General features: G+C 46.2%; 1 long non-coding RNA gene across 1 annotated transcript in view; it reads right to left on the reverse strand.

Annotated features, from left to right (window-relative positions):
• Window positions 1-6,255: 6,255 nt before the first annotated feature.
• Window positions 6,256-17,362, reverse strand: part of Gm39799 — a 34,116-nt gene continuing 23,009 nt past the window's right edge. The window contains exon 3 of the long non-coding RNA XR_866165.2: window positions 6,256-6,505. This is a non-coding gene — a long non-coding RNA (predicted gene, 39799). The remainder of the gene's footprint in view (window positions 6,506-17,362) is intronic.

A 17,362-nucleotide genomic window follows, 5' to 3' on the forward strand; every position in this document is an offset into this window, starting at 1 on the left:
CCCCAGACCAGGGGCAGTCTCTCTTTAGGGTTACAGAGACACCCACTGCAGCAAAGGTAAAATCTGTATGCATGCATGCACAAATGCTCATGTTAGCTAGGTTAGAATCATCATCCTTGAATGCTGAGACTATCTGCCTACCTAGCAGAGTAGCAGACACTCATGTAGGAACATCTGCTAGTGTGAACATCATGAAGTTCCCAACTCTGCCGATACTAACGTGCCCATCTGTCACTAGAGCCCACCTGGTCCCTTGGGATGCTTGGGAGACCCAGAAGAAACAGGTATCACTGAGGACACATAGGTGGCAGGAGAGGCAGAGCCGGAAGGAGCCACCTGATCAAACTGCCAGGCCTGGGTATGTACCAGCTGCCAATACAAACAGATAAGCACTAATAATCACACTCTCAGAAGCCAGCTTGCCTGTCCCGTTTTCCTGAGGACATCACCTGCACAGCTGCTCCTAATCAAGGGCCATTTAATTCGTTCCCAGATCATTGTCTGCACTAATTGTCTTAAACAAACCCAAGTTCATTGCACCTTATTCCCCAAGGGCCTGAAAGACTTCTAATTACCTGTAGGTGGTTCTTCATGCAGCCTGGCTTCATTAAAGATCACAATATGTTCCCCTAATAGGTTTCCCATTAAAATCCAATGGGTTCCCATCAAAATGAGTTATGTCTCTGAAAAAAAAATCCACTAAAATATATTTTAATTAAAGTGAATTAAATATTGCATATGTCTGTGTCAGCCAACAGGTTGTACTTGAGGCTGATGCCAGGAGGGGGGGGGCACGTAGAAAAAGACTCACAAGTGGGATGAAGGACTTTGGAATAAGGGATAACAGTGGCTTGGCCTTTCTAGAAGGGGGACAAGGGGCAAGCCTCCTTATCAGTGTGAGCTTCAGTGTACCCATCCCAAAATGCTGCCTATACTCTCTAATTTAGAGCTATTTTGATTAGGATGAGATGACAGACGACAGGAGGAGGGTTCACACGTACAAAGATGTCACTACTGTTACATGATATCCCAAATAAGTCTTGTGTTAGCCAGCACTACTGGGTAACGATCATCACTCATCTTAAGAGCTTATAGTAACAGACCTTCATTTTTCACAAGGACTTCGAATTTTAGCTATGGCCCTACAGCTGAAGTCACAGTCCTTCTCTGGGGCATGTCCTTCTGAAAGCAAAGAGAGGAGTACAAGAGGCCAAACAGTGTAGGAACAGGCGGCTGAATCATGCAACTGTAGTCAAAGCCTGTCCCAGGCTCTCCGAGGCCTTGTCTCTCACTTTCTCACCCACACTGTTATGCTCTGCAGAGAACTGTATTGTTGCCTCCATGAACAGGGCAAGGGTGGGGCTGCATAGTTCTCTTACAGGGAAAGGAAAGAATAACTGTTGATAATAAAACCGTACTCCACAACCTTATCACTGGGCATGATCACAATGTTTTCCAAACTGCCTGATGAATAGAACCAGGGAGGTGGGGGAGTGAAAATATAGACAGAGTTTCACCAAAGAGCTCCTATGTCTCTATGGAGGGTCCTTTAATCTGTTTGTGTTTGTTGTTTTTGTTTTTTAAGACAGGGTTTCTCTGTGTAGCCTTAGCTGTCCTGGAACTCACTTTGTAGACCAGGCTGGCCTCGAACTCAGAAATCCGCCTGCCTCTGCCTCCCAAGTGCTGGGATTAAAGGCATGCTCCACCACTGCTTGGATGATTGTTTGTTTGTTTAATATTATCAGATCACAGGGGAGACAGCACCAAAAGCATGAGGACTGAATTCCAATCCATGTGAAAAAGCCAGGCATGGTTGCAAGCACCCTTAACCCCTGAGCTGTGGGGTATAGACAGGAGCATTCCTGGGCTTGCTGGCCACCAGGTGAGCTTCAGGTCCTTGAGAGATGCTGTCTCAGGAGAAGAAGGTAGTGAGTAATAGAGGAGGGTATCCAACGTCTTCCTCTGGTCTCTTGAGTGCATGCATCTATGTATTCACCACACCACACATGCACAACATTATAGAGAGCTCTATGCTATAAAATAGCATACAAGAACAGGCTTTTAAACAACTGACATTTCAAACTGTTTCCACTAAGGGTCATCACAGGATGATTTCTGAATCTCTTGGAATCCAGACCCTTGTTTGTGAAGTGAGAACATGAACTACAGTCGCTGTTCGCAGGTCTGGGCCAAGCAAACCTTCACTAAACCTCTCTCTCTCTCTCTCTCTCTCTCTCTCTCTCTCTCTCTCTCTCTCTCACTTTTAAAATGCACTTTGTATGTCAGTGTTTTCAAGTAAACCTGACGAGAAGGGAAGGTTTCCCCATCCACCCCGTGACCCTCTCCAGTCTCCTCCATTATCAGTGTCCTATCATAGTGGTGTATTTGTTGATATTGATGAGCCTACGTCAACATATCTTTATCACCCAAAGTCCATAGATTAGCTTAGGGTTCACTCTTAGTGGCTTTATGGATTCAGACAGATGTAAAATGTCACATGTCTACCATTGTATTATCACACTCAAATGCTCCACTGCTCTTTCTGTGTTCCGTCCTTCCATCCCTACATGGCTCTTATTTTAAAAACACCAACAATAATACTAATGATGACAATGAAGATGTCCAGATATGTGCATTGCAACAAATGCTAAACTCTAAGAAAAGTAGTTTTAGGACAAGCAAGAGAGTAACTGAGTGGTTGAATGGTGAATGCCATGGAAGCCTGACACCTGGGTTTGATCTCCCAGCATCCATCGTGAAAGAAGAGATCTGACCCCCCCAAAAGTTGTCCTCTGTCTCTCACTTACACACATGGAATGTGTGTGCTTGTACTCATACACACACACAATAACTAAATTTTTTAAAGCGGGATGAAGTTTTGATAAAGAAAGCTATGTAACAATCCACATATAAGGGTTGTAAGAGAAGAAGTCAATGTGCAGCAAATGAAGTGGTTCATGGTGCTCCAGACTCCTTAGGAGTCATCCTTGGCATTAGTTATGTGTTAGACTCACCCTTAGAATTTAAACAATTCCCTGGGCCTTGGCTCACCTCCTGGAGACTCTGAGTTCATCGGATGGGGTAGAGGAGCGATGGTCAGGCATTCTGGATCTTTCCACTGGGAAAGCTGATCTGAAAAGCCACTGCCCTAGAGCCTACTCGGAACAGAGGATTGGCCTCTCTGGAGAGCTTGTCAGAAATGTGTCAGCTTAGGGTCCACCCTGAAGCACAGCCATTTCTCAAGAGCCCTAGGTGATTCAGTGTACAATAAGTCTGGGAAGGCTATCCCCAAGGGGCTGCCCCTCCCCCACCACACACAGTGTGTCCCCCGACCTCTCAGCCCAGGAGCCCAACGGGGTTGGACACATCTTCGATCCTGGACAGTTTTCGCCTCGCTTTGCTTCCACTGTGACTTTCCACACTTTGTCTTCTACTTTTCTTTCCCCAAGTCTTCTCTGCTGACCTCTGAAAGCATTTTATAGCTGTGAAGACAGCACAGCACCCGCTTCTCGACTTCTTTCTTGATCCCACCCTTCATCTTTAGCCATCCTTATCTGATTCCATGCTGGTAGATACCATCTACTAATTAGCATCCACATGACTACTGAGCTGCAAGAGGGTCTGGGAAAAGAATTGCCTTATGTCAGAAGTAACTTCAGGGACCTGTGACCTGTGCAGCTCTACACAGTGATAGTGACCTTGGTGTCACTATCTTGAACGGCATTTTCCAAGTTTATCACATCTATTTATGTATTTATTTTTGTATGTATGTATGTATGTATGTATGTATGTATGTATGTATCTGTGGGTGGGGGTGGGGTGTGTATGTCATAACTAAGGTGTGGAAGTCAAAGGACACCTCGCAGGAGTCAGGTCTCTCTCTCCATTGTGTCAGTTCTGGGGATTGAACTCAGGTTACCAGGCCTGGCACCGAGCATCTTTCTTTACCTGCTGAGCCACCTCCCGGGTCCGTGAACCTTCAACAAGGGTCTCTGTGTCCTTGGCTGGCACTGGGTTTGTGCTTGTTCTCATCTGCATCATTTGTTCTTAAGTGGTGTCTGATCTTTCCTCCCAGTAAGATGCCTGGGATGGAGAGGCCCCAGTGAAGAAACTTGGAGTTCATAGTGGTAAAACACCCCCATGATGTTTTTTCCCACCCCAGATTCATGTTTCTCTAGCTTTCTCCCTATTGGCAATAGCACCAGCATCAGCTTGGTTTGCCACCAGCATCCTAGGTCATTGTTTGTTCCCCTCCACATCTCTCCTCTGAAGACACTGTCTCCTTTCTCTCTAACTCAAGTATCCCTTGTCTTTGCCTCCTGCTGAAATATTTGCAGTTGTCTGGATGGTTGTCTTGTGTGTGTGGTATGCAAGTGTGCAAGTGTGTGCACCTGGGCATGGGAATGTGGGAGGAGGGTCTGGGGCCAGAGTTTAATGTCAGGATGTTTTTCTTTAATCGCTTCACCTTGTTTTTTAAGTCATGGTCTCTCACTGAGTCTGAAACTTGCTACTTTAACGAGACTGCTCTCGTTTCCTCTTTCCTTGCATGCCCACCCTCCACCAGGTTGAACGTCCTACAGTCCTTTCCCCTCTTTGACCTTTGTACATGCTGTTCCCCCTCCTGTCTTAGGCCACACCCCCTTGGCCCAGCTATGTCGTTCATCATCCATAAGGCTGACTCCAAGCTCCCTGCAGCCTTTGGCCCCATGCAATTGAGAAGCTTGCCATCTCTTGTGATCCCTTCACCGGGAGCTGCCTAGCTATACCTTGTGCTTGCTGAGATGCGTCAGGGTTACTGTCCCCTTCATGCTAGCCCACCCTTCATGCTAGCCCAGGTTGTACCACCACCAGCCAAGGCATCTCTTTTGCCAGCTCCTCTGAGCCTTTGCTGGGCCATGATGGAGCTGACTCTTGTCTTCCCAGCTTTGCATGCAGTGACACATGCCCCTCTGAAATGAGCACAGGAGTCATGGAGAAAGCACTTATACCATGGGAACCGGCGGAAGCAAAGCAAGGTCTCTCTAGGTCATGCTGAGAGAACTGGCTTAGTGGCACACACTCTGTCTACACTCTCAGTGCTCGCTCAAACTCTTCAGGCCTGAACAGCCACATTCTGAACTTAGCTGAACCATCTCTTCTTTAGGATGAATCTGACTATGTGGTTCGCTGGGCCCAGGCACCAGGCCACATATTTCCCACATTTCATACCCAGATGGTAACTGGAGGTGGAGACTTAGAGAGGTCATTGGAATTAAATGAGACCATGAGGGTGGGTCCCCTAGGACAGCCCTATAAGGAGAGGAAGAGAGGCAGCGTGCTTGCCTTGTCTTCCATGGAACATGTCAGCCTGTGGCAAAAAAAGACTTCTCCAGATGCCAGTGCCATACTTTTGGATTCCCACATCCCATAACCACACCCTAGATAAGCCCACGTTCTTCCCAAGCTATCCAGTCTTGTGTATTAAGTTATAGTAGCAGAAAACAGATAAGGGTAAGACTCTGGCCCTGCCCCGGGCCTGATTTCCCAGCAGAAGGCTCAGCCACAAGCTGCCGTGCCCACCCAGCTCAGAAGCGGCTCTTGAGGTGTGTACTTCAGGTTCTGCCTCCCACATAGGACACACTGAGTCCATTGACTTAGGCTGACGCTGAAAGGGCAGACTGGTTGGCTCCCCCATCTTGTGGACTTGTTCCTGCCCTGTTCTCTGGCCCTGTGGGTCCCCAGCTAGACTTTTCTGTAACCCAGAGAGCTCAGTTTTTCTTGTTAAACTCTGAATTGGCTAACTGGTAATTTATCCAACATTTTAATAGTTGCAATGGTAAAACTAGTTAATTGAATCAATACTTAATAAATAGTTGCTATTTATTGGGTATTTTTGTTGTTGTTCCAGACTTTTCACAAAAGTTTACATTTGCATAGATGGAGGGAGTAGGTGTTCTAAAACCAGACTCCCATTATATTAGGATTATATTGTCCTCATGAAGCCAAACATGGGCCCTGGATCCATCCTGGGAAAGAGGGTGGCTGCCCTTTGGCTTTGGTGACATATATATATATGATATAATAGGATATATATATATCCTATTGCTCATATAGAACTCCTATGTTCTGAAGAGGCAAAGAGATAGGAACTTGTAGGATGCTGACAAGTCTGTCACCCTGGTGACAGTGTCACTGCAAGAGGTTTGTGTGGGCTTCAGGAGCAGACAAAAGCAGCCTGTGGACCATGCCCTACTGACTGCCAAGTTTCAGGCACTTGTTCATTCATTCATTCATTCATTCACAGGGACCCTGTGCTGCCTACAGGGAGGTTAAGTGGCAGGCAAGACACTCAAGGCCCAGTCCTTAGGAAGGTTATGTTTGAGATTAGAGACAGATAAAAATCAAGCCAACAACACAGGCAATTACAAACCTCATTAAGTTTCAAAAGGAGAAACAGGATGTGGATGGAGAACAAAGGGGATCTATGCTCGACTGCAGGAGGATCAAAGACATCTTTGAGCTGGACCTGGAAGATGAGGAGGAGTCAGTTAAGGAAGGCAGAAGAGCTGTGTAAGCAGATGGCACAGCATGTGTAAAGGGCCTGAGGCAGCAGGAGGCAGGAGACTAGAGAAGGCCTCATGGGCCATGGCTCAGCCATCACTGGCTTCCAACCCTCTGAGCTGTGACAGTGGAGAACAGGCCTGGCACAGATATGGGACACTTAGAACTTTGCTGAAGGAGTGGGTAAGGGAGGCACCTCTGGAGGAGCAGAGGCTGAAGGTAGAAAGGCAGAGAGGGGCTTGTAGCTGGGACCAGGAAAGAGCAAGGTGTAGGTCAGAAATTCAGAAGGAGGAACAATGGCCAGAACAGAACAGTAGGACCATGTAACAGGCGTCAGAGGATGTCATGGTGTGCTCTGTCCAAAGTGGGATCCAAGATGGCTCTTGGATTCCTGTCAGGGATTTTCTGGCAATCCCCAAGTGCCTGAGCAAGGAGTTTAGAAGGTTTTTATGAGTCTGAGTCATTCCGGACAATAAAAAGTTATCTAACACTTGCTGATTAAGCGTTTTGACATCACCCCCTCCTTCAGGACAGCCTCAGGGCAGTTGTTATGATCTCCATCTTACCAGTGAAGATACAGAGGCAGACTCTGGTCTACAGAGCAAGTGCCAGACAGCTAGGGCCGCATAGCAAGACCTTGCCTTTAAATAAATAAATAAATAAATAAATAAATAAATATTGGAGAGGTGGCTCAGTGATTAAGAGCACAGAATGTTCTTCCAGAGGACCTGGATTCACTTCCCAGTATCCACATGGCAGTTCACAAAACACCAATGCACGTGACAATAAATAAATAAACACAAATAAAATGTAAAAAAAAAAAAAAACCCAAAACCAAACACTAGCTCTTACTCTCTTGTTCCTCTCTTGTTCTTCCCTTTTTGCTCCCACTCCGTTCCTTCCTCCACTCCCCCTTGTGCTCATGGCTGGCCTTTACTCCTCTACTCTCTCTGCCTTTCTCTGCCTCTACTACCATTGTGACTCCCCTCTCCATGCCCTAATAAACTCTGTTCTATACTAAAAACAAAAAAACAAAAACAAAAAAAACAAAAAAAAACCAAAAAACCAAACCAAACCAAACCAAACCAAACCAAAAGCCCAAAAAAACAGAAGAAAAAAAACCCACTAAAGTAGGCAGAGGTTACATCTTGGTTCCCAATAAGGGCAGAGATGTCACTCAATAGCAGACAGTCTGACCCAGGGTTCATGTTTTGGAAAAGTACCCCCCCACACACAATCATGTCTGTTTGAATCCATCCCTGAACCCTGACATTTTTCATCTGTATGGTACCTCTGACAACCCCTGTCTATTGTGTCCCTGTCATTGATGAAGTTGTTCCAGAAAGAAACTGTGAGTGTGGCTGTTGTGAGGTGTTGATCACCAGAGATGTTAGTAGGAAGCAGGAGCCGGGAGGGGGCAACTGTAGTGTACTGAGGAGCAGAGATTGGACCAAAGAGCAATTTTAGTTCAAGCCCTCCAGAAAACTCTAGGAAGGAGGGAGGTCAGGTGGAACTGCATAGACTCTGGACCAAGTAGCTGATGTACTTCTGGGGCACTGGCCCCCAGGACTGTTAGCATGACCCAGCCAGAGCTGAGCACAGCCCTGTGGCCAATGATAGCCTTAGGCAGAGGCAGGGCCTAAGATTCTGGGGATGGGGGTGGGGGCATACACACCCCATCAGCCCCACCAAGAAACAATTTAAGGGAGAAAGGAGTTACTTATCCTTAAGGTTTGAGGGATAAAATCCATCATGCAGAAAAGGCAGCTTTCCTTGGGAAACACAAGCTACACCCGCACAGGTGTCTGCTTATGAACCAGGCAGTGACTCTCATCCTCCTGCACATCGCTTGGCCTCCAGGGCTTTCCAGAACCTTAGTGCAAGCTCCTATAGCTATCTTACTCTTGCATTCTGTGTGTTCGCAAAACCAGCACCTTGTGAGTGATGCCACCCTAAGATGTAGCTTAGATTCTCTGCACTATTTCTCCTGCCTGTGTTTCCACAGTGCTGGGATTATAGGCACACTCCCCCACATCCAGCCTTCTGAACACTGTAAACCACCTCGACATAACTACTCACACCCAAAACTGTGAGTTCCATACACAGCATAGGTAGGCTGTGTGGTTTAGGAAATAATGCCTTGGCCATGGTGGCACATGCCTTTAATCCCAACACTCAGGAGGCAGAAGCAGGTAGAGATCTCTGTGAGTTTGAGGCCAGCCTGGTCTACACAGTGAGTTTCATGACAGCCAGGGTCACACAGACAAGCCTTGTCTCAGAAACAAAACAAACAAAAATAATGGAGAGAAAGAAGTTGAAAGTGTTCACTACAGATGTGGGATTTTCTTTTACAAATATTTAATCCACGTCTGTTGATCTTGCTGATTAGGGTCATTAGACTAATGGTGTTTGTCTCTCTTTCTCTATCCCTCCCTTCTTAATTTATTTCTTCTCTGCCTCTATACCTCCCTAGTTCAGGAACAAGATCAAGCCTGCTTGCTTGTCTGTTCCTTATCCTATCTTTCTGTCTGTCTGTCTCTCTCTCCTAATCTCTCTTCCTCTCCTCCATGGTTTGTCTGTGCCATGGTCTCTTACCCTGTCCCTTCCCCTTATAAGCTTGTGACCTGGACTTTGCTCTGCTGTTCCATTTGAATCTGGCCAAATACAGCCACCTCAGTCCAAGCCGCATATCTCACTTCAAATACCCAGCCAGGAAGGAAGCCCAGCACTTCTGCATCCCAATGCCCAGGGAACAGCTGGAATCTAGGTCCATTTCAAGTCTAACCAACTGTTATCAAGAGATGAGAGAGAGGAGAGACAATATGGCTCCCAGCGCTTTACATAGAGGAGTAGGGTCTTAGAAAAGTGATGTTGAGAGCCATCCAGAAGGACAAAGAATGACCAGCAGGACCTGGTCAAACATGGGTTTTGACTGCAGTTCCAACTCTGGTCTCCCCCTTTTGTCCATGATCATTTGAACCTCAGGACAGTGGCTGAGGCTCAGGACTTGGGAAAAAACACTTATTGGGAGCCATGTGGTGATCTTCCGGGATCCCTGAGTTTAAGGCCCAATTATTTTTTAAGCTTGTCTGGGAAAGTTGGACAAGTCCTTGATTTCTCTGAATAGTTTTATCATCTGCAAAACAAAAATCTGGGTTCTCACAGCTGTGATATTTTAGGACCTAATCTAGCAGCACATCCCAGCTGGTCTGGATTGTCACCTGCTGGGTGAGTGCTTCCTTCCCATCTCAGCACAGAAACAGTATTGAAGGGTCTGGGCCTCCCAGGGAGGAAGTGGAACCAGGGGCCTCTGCATCCTACACACACACACACACACACACACACACACACACACACACACAATTGAAATCTCCACTGATGTGGCCTCTGCCAGTGACTCAGTGCTTGCCTTATCTGATTGTCAGGGTCGGTTCCTAGAAGTTGAAAGTCATTCTTCTACAGTCATTGCCACAACTTCGTACCACGAGGCAAGTTCTAATTCTGTCTCTCCGCCACAGAATTGGGAGGACGAAGGTGACAATGCTTGGGGTTTTCCAGGAAAAGTCTGGGCTGTAAGTCTGAGGGCCAGGCAAGACACCAAACAGTGAGAGACCAAGGACCAGTCAAGTCACGGGGACAGAACAGACCTGTGGAGAGAGCAATGGAGACAAGCTCTGGGCTCTGCCAGCTGGCCTGTGGGACCTGGGACTTCTTAGTCAGGTGCCATCCTCCAGATTTCACTTTCCAGAGTAACTGCTAATGTGGCTCATACAGTGTCTATACCCAGCCTAGAGGGTAACTAGACAGAGGGCAGAAATCAAGTTGGAGAGTGGGTCTGTTGTATCACCTGTCATGTCTAATCTTTTGACATTGAGACGTGACTTGGTCATCTAAAAACTTCACACTAAAGAACCATGCAACCAAGGTCAAACACACATACACACACACATATACACACACATGCACAGATATGCATAGACATGAACACATGCACAGTCACACATTCATCCTTGTACACCACGTGGGTACACAAACACATGTGCTCACGCATGCACATGAGAGTACACACACGCACACACACATGCATACACACCTTCAAGTTGCCCTGCTAAAGGGCCTAGAAGCTGTGGGTAATTGCCTGACATATGCAAGTCCTTGGGTTTAATCTTTATCTCTGTGGGGGTGGAGTAGGGCTAAGTAGGTGTTGTGACCTTACAATGCCTATGCACTTTGCATGCTACTTAGTCATTTCATCTTGACAATATGTTAGGTGACTGCTGTTCTATTCCTCCATTTCACAGAAAAGAAAACAGAAGTATGGAGATGGTGAGCCACTACATAGTAAATCACTGTACAGTGAACTCTATGAGGGCTGCTGATTCATCAAGGCATGTGCTTGCATTCAGCAAACATGCTCAGTGTGTGAAGGGTCACCCCACATGTGTGCACAGGAAGGAAACCTTTGATGGCAGTGTTCAGAGCATGTGACACTCAGTAGAAATGGATTCATTCATGAGCAAGTGACAGGAAGGGGACAAGAATAAGAAGCCTTTCTATGCCACCACAAGTAACTGTGTGACCTAGCCTGGCCACAGTCACCTTCCTCTGTGAAATCCCCTCACACTAACATCTCCCCCATTTAGTTCTTCCCTTCTGCTTAAGTTCTGCCATTACTGTATTTCCCTAGTAAATGCCTTCATTGACTTCCAGTCCATCTGCCCCGAGGTGATTGGCTCAGCCCTCACCTTATCATATTTTACAGATATCACATTTACTCTATTTACCAATACAGTGCCAAGACTGGATAACAAGTAGAGCCAACCAGGACCAGTTTTATGTGGGCTAAATCAGCAACATTGGTTCATACCACAAAATTCCCATGCCCCAGTGTAACTAGCTGAAGAGTGGGAACAGGCACAGTCAAGGCCCCCACCCTCACCCACACTCCAGGAAGCCCCTGCTCCCACCCCACTTACTCTGGTCTTTTAAAGCACAATTTAAGGATGATGAGCTTTGTATGTATTTGGGGGAAATCCTTAATTTTTCCTAGAGGTTTAAAAAAATAAAATAAAAATGCTAAGCCAGGCGGTGGTGACACATGACTTCAATCAGTTAGAGTACTCCAGAGGCAGAGACAGATGGATCTCTGTGAGTTCAAGGCCAGCCTGGTCTACAGAGCTAATTCCACTACAGCCAAGACTGCACAAAGAAATCCTGTCTCAAAAAACCAAAGTAGCCGGGCGTGGTGGCGCACGCCTTTAATCCCAGCACTCAGGAAGCAGAGGCAGGCGGATTTCTGAGTTTGAGGCCAGCCTGGTCTACAAAGTGAGTTCCAGGACAGCCAGGGCTAAACAGAGAAACCCTGTCTCAAAAAAACAAAACAAAACAAAACAAAACAAAACAAAAACAAAAAACCAACCAACCAACCAAACAAACAAACAAAACAATCCCAAGCAAGCAAACAAAAACAAAACAAAAGAAAAATACAAAAAAACAGTGGTTAGTAATTCTGAGCAGAATGATAGCTAACATGTCTTCCAACCCTGAGGGAATGTCCAGTACTGACCTCCATCTAGCCTTTCTGGTTTAATATCTTGGAGCTTTAATTCTAGGGCTGGGGAAATGGTACAGTTGGTAATGTGCTCATGACACAGGCCTGAGGATGAGAGTTAGGATTCAGCAGCCATGTAAAATAAAACCAGCTCAGTACACTTGGGAGGCAGAGGCAGGTAGATTTCTGAGTTTGAGGCCAGCCTGGTCTACACAGTGAGTTCCAGGACAGCCAGGACTACACAGAGAAACCCTGTCTTGAAAAAAACAAAAAAAAAAAAACAAAAAAAACCCCAGCTCAGTAGAGCCTGCAATCCAGGTCTGGGAAGGCAGAGAGAGAAAGGATTCTTAGGTCTCACTAGCCAGTCAGCCTTGTCAAGTTGATGAGCTCCAGGTTCAGTGAGAGATCTTGCCTCAAAGAATAAGATGCAGAGCAACTGAGTAAGACATTCTCTATCAACCTCTGGTCTCCAGATGCACAGACACGCATACCCACCCCCAACACACACAGGATGTATAAACACACACACACGCACACACATACACACTGAGAGGAATGTCTACACAGCCATACACTATACAGACAAACATACAATGAGTTTCGGTTAGTTAGTTACTTAGTAGGTTGGTTTGAAAAAAGGAAGGTTTCCTTTTAATCATTGTGACTGTGCACATAGAGATGCAGAGTGTCATGGAACAGGACAGGAGAGGTCTGAGGACAAATTCATGGAGTCAGTTCTCCCCTTCCACCTTTGTATGATCAAGGATTAAACTCAAGTCACTAGGCTTGCACGGCCTCGGTGGCCCAAAAGCATTTTAAGCTCAAGTTCTTAGAGATGACTTTAAGAACAGCTTTAGGCTTACAGGAAAAGGACCAAGAGGTACATAGAATGCCTAGGTATTCCCCCAGCCACCACCCCACTATTCCCATACTGACTAATCTCTGACTACATGTTGTATTTGCTTCAGCTGACAAGCAATATGGAAACACACTCATTAACTAAAGCCCACCGTTTATGTGGGATCCACCCACCAGGTTGCATGTTCTATATGTCACAAAAACATATAATGACTAATGGATACAAATTTAATATATTCATTATGAGTAACCCCTGATGGTAAATAGCAGTCATTACAGCATCATGCAAATCAGATTCACTGCCCAAGTCCCCTGGGTCCGACCTCTGACAGCCACAGACTATTTTACTGTCACTATGGTTTTGTCTCTCCCAGGATTTCATAACGCTGGAATTATAGAACTAGAGCCTTTTCAGACCTATCTATTTCAATTAGTAATTTGCATTTATTCTTTCTCTATGTCTTTTTCATGGCTTAATTTCTGTTGCTATAATAACGTCATTACTATATAAGTATACATTATATAATATACATAAATACGTAATATATAATGTACCTAGGTAAATTTTCTCTTGTAATCATTCTTTGTGTACATGTATACATGTTCATGTGTGTGTGTGTGTGTGTGTGTGTGTGCACATGTGTTGAGATTAGAGTTTGTCTTCTGAGATAGGGTCTCTCAAAACAATAAGCAGTTTAGGGAAGGAAAGGGTTTATTTGGCTTGCAGTGGTGGGTTTGAGTTCATCACTGAGGGAAAGTTAAAGCAGGATCTAAAATAACTAGTCATATCATATCTACAATCAAAAACATAGATAAATTAATACAGCCATTCTCTCTTCTTGCACTATGCTTATTTACTCTTCTACAGTCCAAGGCCCTTTAACCTAGGGAATGATGCTGCCCACAGTGGACTGGATTAATTGCCAGTCAAGACTACTCTCCAAAGACATACCCACAGGCCAACCTGATCTAGATAATTCCTCAATTGAAATTCTCTTCTCAGATGATTCTGGCTTCTGGAAGGTTAGTAATTTAAAACTAGCTCTCATATCCACAGGACCTGGAGTTCACCAATTCAGCTAACCTGGCTAGCCGGCAGGTGTTTGTGATCCATCTGACTCTGCTTCCCCAGCACTGGGATCCAAACATGCCTCCATGTTGGATTTTGCACGAGTGCTATAGATCTAAATTCAGGTCCTCATCCATGAATAGAGCCCTACATACATGGAGCACACAGACTGAGCCCTCACTAGTAGCCTATTTCAGTAGTTTTAAGTCTACATCTAAGGAATATTAACTCCATCCTCATTTGTGCTGTCATCACCATTGTTTGAGTCTTTAGCTGGAACTGGATGCACGGTAAACATCACCTCACCATTCCTATGGCTCATTTGTTTTTCCTGGTGAGCAGCATTCCACTGTTTGGTTGAGCCACAGTGTGTTCATCCAGTCCTCTATTGGGAGATATCTTAGTTGTTTTCAAGATTTGTCAATTCTGAAGAAAGTCACTTCAAACATCTATGCAGGCTTTTGCATGGACATGAATGCACAGTCACCAGAAAATGTGTAATTCTGACTTCATTTCACCTGTATTACTGAGTAGAGAGTGACTAGAGCCAGGCCCAACACACCACAGAGGTCATTTGTACTTAATTGCCATAACAACCACCCCGAGACCCAGGGCTGCTACCCAAATTACAGATTAGCAAACTGAAGCTTGAGGAAGCGGAAACACACAGCTGAGTGGCTAATGTCACCTCTCTGTGAACTCATGGGGCCTTCCAATGTGGAGAATGAGATGGGGACAAATGTTGTCTCTAGATTCCTCTCATTCTGCTCCCTTTTGAGTCCTTGCTCCTTTGAACAAAACAAACAGATCTGCTTTCCAATACAGTTATTCTAGAAGGGATGTTCTTTCCCTCCCAGTCCCAGTCCATTATTGGAATAACTCAATTCTGCACTCACAGCCTACGTTTTTGGCTGGTACACGGCCACCTTGTGCCCTGAGTCCCCTTCTTCACCGGGACCATGCTTGAAAACAGCTGGTTGTGGAAAAGCAAAGCCCCCAGGGGACCAATTCTTTTCTCTTATAGGACCGCCCTCTCCTGGTGTCCCCTGTGACTGTGGAGTCCCTAGAGAGATGGAATCCTGGTGGAAGCCACTGTCCTGAAGTAGCAACCTCTGCAGTGGTTCCCATGATGCTCTAGGCAGATGAAGGCAATGAAGCTGAAGCTCATGGGAATCCTGTCACCCTGGGATCATGAGAAAACACAACAGAGCAGAGGTCCACCCCACCATCAGCTCAGCTCCCAGGCCCAGTCACAGGCCTCCCGGTGCTCCCACCGTGGCCAGTTCCCTCCGTCCCCAAGCCCCCTTAAGTACCAATAATGGAAGTGCTTACTAGGCCCCGCAACAATTCACCCTTATCTTTTATTTATAGCTGACAAAGCTCCAAGCAGGAAAAATATAATCACACTTTAAATAATGGAAGTTGTAGGTATTAGAGCTACATGGGCAGTTACCGGAGCTGCCGAGATGCCTCCCCACAGACCTGACGGGGGCACACCGACTGCATTTTTAATTTTTAAAACATATTTCTTCCCAAATTATTCTGCGTTTCCGAGGAGCCACATTTATGGGGGTGATAAATTACTGTAATAAAGTGCCTCTTCTTCAGATATATAGGACAAAGCCTTGCCGTGCACAGCCCAGCTCAGGCAGCCCCGAGAGAGTGGCGGGAAGTCCCACTGCCTCACTCCTCGCTTTAATTATTTGGCCAATATGTCCTACATTTTTAATGCAGTCACAAGTTTTCTTTAAGCAAAGAATTCAAACAGGCCACCAATTTGTATTTGTAGTGGCAATGTGCATGAGGCCTTATGAATGTGAGTGTTATGTGTACACCCTTGGGTAGACAGGCCTATATGACTGAAAATGCACCGTGTGTGTGTGTGTGTGTGTGTGTGTGTGTGTGTGTGTGTAAGCTAGTGGATGCCCAGATATACATGCCCACACATCCATAGGCATGAACACATATGCACATTGTGTACATACATGTGTATTAGCTACGCATGCATGTAGGTGCCTTCTTACAGCCCTTATTGTCTGTTCTGTATTGAGCTAACTCCTCCTTGCCACCTTCTCCCTTGCATAAGGATGCCCAGAGTGTGCATCACAGGCTTTGAGAAGAGATTGCCTCTTATTAGCTACAGGACCCTGGGTGGGCCCCTTGGTGCCTCAGTTTCCCCATCTGTAAAGTGAGTTCATAATAGGAGCAATTATCTCAAAAGGCTCCTGGGAGGATTAACGGGTTTGGCACATGAGGAATGGCTTACAGGCAGTGGGTACTAAGTGTGGATCATTTTTCTTCTCCCCTTCCCTTCCCTTTGCCCGCTTTCCCTTCCTCTCTCCCTCGAAGCCCCATCTTTCTAGGTGAGCCCTGCATGAAACTGAGCATGCTCGCTGATGACACAGAAAACCAAGCAGGCAAGTAGAAGACTGAGGACCAAGTTAGGAAGATTTTCTTTGAGGAGAACATAACCCATTGGAGGGCTTTGGACCCAAGGATGAATCAAGGGTCATGGGCCACACATAATCAGCTATGGTTCCCTGTCCTTGTTGAGTGTATGTACTCATGGACAGATGTGGGATAGAATGGAAAGACACAGGGACATGTGTGATACTTTCAGACACCCAAACTATATCTACAGAATCCCATTCCTCTTTCTATCCCACCCACCACCTCTCTCCCCCAGGCTTTCATACGCTGGTTCCTCTGCCTTGAATTCCAGTCAATCTGGAAAATCCCCTTGAATCCTACCTGGTATGGCTTGGTTTCTGAACTCCTTCCTCCCTTCTTAGAGACTTCCGGTGGGCCCCAAGTGTGACACTTCCTGGCTTCCAGTCAGCTGGTGGCACAGTAACTGTAGGTGTGAGTCCCTCTGTCCCCACCAACTCTGAGCTCCTCACAGCTGCTCAGCAGTGTCTCAGTTATTCCGTCTAGCACATGGGGTGGTGACAGTGTCTACCCTTCCATGTTGCTGGAAGGGAACGATGGGTGGGAGTGTCTACACAGCTGTCCAGAAGAGAACCCAGGTCTATGTGACACTTGGCAGAGAAGGCAGCACCAAGCTTCACTCGGGTCTCTTGTCCAGTGTTTGTACCCAGTCCCCAGGCTTCTTTCCATCCTCTCCCTGTCTCCATCTGTCTCTCCAGCTGGTGTCTCTTCTCTCTCTGACTATCTCTCCATTTCTGTGGATCTCCACCTCTGCTGTCCTCACCCATGCTCTCTCCCCTAAGCATGGCTGCTTAGACTGTTCAGCGTGCAAAGAGAGACACGGTGTTGACATTTGACCTAAGTCAAAGCCAAACTCAACACTCACCCCGTCTGAGAGTTAAGCTCCCTGGGCCTTG

This window comes from Mus musculus, chromosome 2, assembly GCF_000001635.26.
Source record: "Mus musculus strain C57BL/6J chromosome 2, GRCm38.p6 C57BL/6J".
NCBI classification, from domain to species: domain Eukaryota; kingdom Metazoa; phylum Chordata; class Mammalia; order Rodentia; family Muridae; genus Mus; species Mus musculus.